This window comes from Pteropus alecto, unplaced genomic scaffold (assembly GCF_000325575.1).
Source record: "Pteropus alecto unplaced genomic scaffold, ASM32557v1 scaffold103, whole genome shotgun sequence".
Classification (NCBI taxonomy): Eukaryota; Metazoa; Chordata; class Mammalia; order Chiroptera; family Pteropodidae; genus Pteropus; species Pteropus alecto.
The window spans coordinates 12322732-12326938 of NW_006436288.1; the positions used below are offsets into that span (position 1 = coordinate 12322732).

A 4207-nucleotide genomic window follows, 5' to 3' on the forward strand; every position below is an offset into this window, starting at 1 on the left:
CTATCCCCTAGAATTTTATATATGACACTGTAATACAGTCATAATACAGCAGTCAGCCTCTCGCAATAGACCACAGGTTCTTTGAAGGCAAGATAGGCTTCATTCACTTTTAATATTACTTAAACATTGGATAATAAAGGAACAAGACCAATGCTGGGGAGTGGAAGAGCAATTCAGTGATTAGCCTGGCCCTTGAATAGTTCTCCATTACCATTTATCATTTTCAGTGCTTTTGATATTGGTCATTACTACTAAGAAAACTGAGTAGAAAGAGGGAAGCCCAGTAGCTCCACAACTCACCTAAGTCTGAGGCCTGCAGCTTCAAGGAGCTCACCAAGCTTCTTTTGTGTTTTCAGCTCCTGTGCTGTTTGCTATAGATGGGACAGATCCTAAAACTAATGGCATGAAGTGTATCAAAGCTGAGAGTTCTGGTCTCAAAATGGGACTAGGGGCTAGGAAACACATGGATCTAGGCACTGAGTAGCATTAATGAAACTCATCAATTGCATCATGGCTTCTTTAGAAAAATTTTAATTGAAAATATCCATGTTTTATTTCACATCATGGCCTTGCACGTAACAGCCAAGTCATAAATCTTAGTACAACAGACTTCCTGTTTTAATTCAAAGCAATCTGGTAAAAAACAAAATAGCCACATTTTTAACTAAAACAAGAAATTTGTTATTTTTCTCCCTCCAATTCTTTTTAGAATGAAGTATGATCTAATGCCACTCTCTACTTTTTAACAAACCTAATATTACTCATTTATTTCTTGGTCTCAACAAGTCATTTGCTTCAGTGTGTGACTTTTCCCAAAGAGAAGGTACCCATAACAGAACTGTCTTGATAATTAAAAATAAAGGTGAAGAAAGCAACTTTTAAACGTAAAACCCTGCTATTTTAAGTTCTTCATAGATATTGATGACAAATCATTCTGTAGACATAACCTCACTGACTTTAATTTTAATTTATTCATTTAACAAGCAAGTATTGAGTCCCTACATTATGTTACTTTAAAATAGATTGAAAGGCTTGTTGTTAAGGAACTTGTTAAATAATCTCCTGAGCTTGTTGACATATATAACTCCTGATTTATGTTGAATAAAGAGAATTCTTAAAACTGAAGTCTAGGGAGGAAAAGAAAAATCACAGAACATAAAACAATAGAGCTAGAAAGGGCAATAAAGACCATGCTAACTCAGCTGTCCTCAAGATCCCCAAGTCTGCAAGCTGAGTATGCCCTGATCTCATGGCAAAGATCTTCTAGCAAGAGAAGGCCAGGCTTTTTATCAAGCACTTTCATCATTTTTTTACAGTGAAATCCAAAATGTGAAATGTAGTCATATTAAAAAAATCAGTGGAAGAAGGTATTTAAGAGACTGATTTTTAAATAAATTGATTTTAAAATTAATCACTTTGTTAAATTACCCATCGTTCTCATGTCCTATTTGTGGAATAAGAAATGAAATGAAGATGTAGGCCATGTTGCCTGTGGAGGTTCTAGGGGAGAATCCTACTTTCTCTCTCTCAGCTTCTGGTGGCTGTGGGCATTCCCTGGCCTCCTTTGTTTGTTTGCCACACATCACTCTAACCTCTGCCTTGTCTTCACATCATCTTGCCCAATATGCATGTGTCTCAAATCTCCCACTGCCTTTCTCCTAGAGAGACACCTGCCATCGGATTTATTTATTTTATTTTTTTAAACTTATTTATTTATTTCCCTTTTTTTCCCCATTGGATTTAGAGCCAACCTGGATAATCTAGGATGACCTTCCGAGATAATGAAATTCATTATATTTGCAGAGACTCTTTTATCCAAATAAGGTAACAGTCATAGTTTCCAGAGATTTGCACAGGGATGTATTTTTGGGGGAGCCACTTTTCAACCCCCTTCATTGCTTTTTATGTTATTATCTGAAGTCTGTCCTACTCCCTAACACTTTCCCCTATCCCTATCAAATTTATATGTTTGGAGTCCTAATCCTGAGTACTCAGAATGTGACCTTATTTGAAAATAGAGTTGTGACAGATGCAATGAATTCAGATGAGGTCATTAGGGTAAGCCCTAATCCAATGTGACCGATGTCGTTATAAAAGGAGAAATTTGAACTTGGACACAGACACTCACACAGGGAGAACATCATGTGAGGATGAAGGCAAAGATTGGGGTTATGCTTCTACAAGCCAAGAAAAGCCAGGCATTACTCACCAGAAGAAAGGCATGAAATAGATTCTCCCTCACAGCCCTCAGAAAGAATGAACTCTGCTGACAATTCCATTCTAGACTTATAGCCTTAAGAATTCTGAGACAATACATTTCTGTAGTTTAAGCCACCCAGTCTGTGTACTTAGATATGACAGCGCTAGCAAACTAATACATTATCCATAAAGAAATATCATTTTTAATGGCAATAATCAAAATAAGATTTTGTAATCTATAATAATGTTGCATATTATCGATTAACACTCAATTGAACGTATGTGTTTTGTTGTCTACTTTATTAATAATGCTGTAGTAAACCTGTAACTTTGTCTATCTGGCATTTACCTTTTTGTTGGTTATTTCCTTTGGATCCATTCTAAGAAATGGGACTCCTTTACCAAAAGGTTCAGAACAGTAAAATAACAACAACAACAACAACGACAACAACAACAAACCGAAACAAAAAACTGAATGATTAAATATCTGACTTGGATATGTGTTGCTAAATTGCTTTCCAAAGAGTTGTAACAATTTACCTTCTACCTGCTATATGATAAGTGATTTCAACACTTTCTCACTAACATCTGGCAGCATCTTTTCAAGTACTGTCATACATATCCTGAGAACACATTTCGACTTATTCTTGAGTCGGGAGAGGGGTAACAAAGTATATTTATTTGGCCTTAACTTTTCCTTTCTCTGTTGCTTTCTGGCAGTCTGCAGGGGAAATTAGCCACAGAGTCTTTAGGCTGCATTTTCCTTAACACAATTAATTGAAGACAGTCCAGTAGAAGAGAATTCAAGATGAGTGTAATTTTTTTAATGAAAGAAAGAACTAATTTCATTAATTCTGATCTTCATGAATTAAATTTTATGTCTTTATCAGTATGTCAGTTGTTGTAATGAGGGGAATGAAGACAGCTCATAGGGCATATTTATTTGGGAATTTACTTTCCACCTTGTCCTAAGAATTCAGTTGGGTGTTGACCGGTTATCAGCACATCCTCGCTGAGGTCTATGACAGCTCCACTCTATTGCTTCTCCATCCCTCTGCAAGTCTTCCTTGATGATGGATCCAGTTTTCTGTTTAAAATGTAACAACGGCAAAACTAAATCGCCGCCAACAGCTATCAGGCTAAGAAACAAAACGTCTTCTTCTTTTTTTTAAGGGCTGCCTAATAAAGCTAGCCCGCCGCTGTCCCTTCAGCCCACATGTGATCCTTTCCAGTCTCCTATCCACGTTCCCACTCCCACCTGCACCCTACCCAGATAGATCCTGATTTCTGCTCTGCAAACTTGCGCATCAAGCCCCTCAGGGATTTTTAAAAGGACACTGCCCTGGGGGGTCATTGCGGGGCGCCTCCGCAGAGTTTGGAGCAGATGCAAGAGCATCCCTACCACGGGGTGTGCAGAACCAGAATGGGCAAGCTGAGTAAACGCGCAGTTTAGGCTGTTTTTTTTTTTTTTTTTTTTTCTGATGCGGGTGTGTGTGCAGTCGTGGGGGAGCAGGGGTGGGACGGAGCGGAGGAGATATGTCAACAAACCGTTCCCATCAAAACCTCTGACCCTTTGTGTGTGTGCTGAATGAATGGAGGGTCGGGATAGGCCTGCGCGGGCGCCCTGCCCTCGCGGCTGTCGCCCCTCCGCATGTAGGGTTCCCGCCAGCCCCTCGACCTCCTTCCGCCCAGAGGCTGCCGCCTGCTCCGCGCCGCACGCCGAGGCCTCGGCGGCAGCAGGAAAGGTCGGAAGGAGGGTGCTTTCTTCCCTTCTCACACCCAGTCTCCGAGCCAGATATTAGAGTGTCACGTTAGGGAGCCGAAAGACGAGAGCGGTTTTCTTGTAGCTGGAGTACTTCCCGTAGCCTCGGGGAAGGACCGGGATTTTGAGGAGCAAGAGTCGAACCCCAAGCCGAGCGGGAGAAGCAGGTATTGCAGGGGCCGCAGCCCAGCGGCTCGCAGAGCCCAAGGCTCGGGAGGCACAGAGTGGGCTGGGGTGGCCGGGGAC

The 4207-nt window shown here is 40.9% G+C and overlaps 1 protein-coding gene across 1 annotated transcript in view; it reads left to right on the forward strand.

Moving 5' to 3' along the window:
- The first annotated feature begins 3892 nt into the window (after positions 1 to 3892).
- FAR2 (fatty acyl-CoA reductase 2) overlaps positions 3893 to 4207 on the forward strand; it is a 101913-nt gene continuing 101598 nt past the window's right edge. Inside the window, exon 1 of the mRNA XM_006912716.3 lies at positions 3893 to 4128. The gene's annotated coding sequence lies outside the window, so the exon portion shown is untranslated. The remainder of the gene's footprint in view (positions 4129 to 4207) is intronic.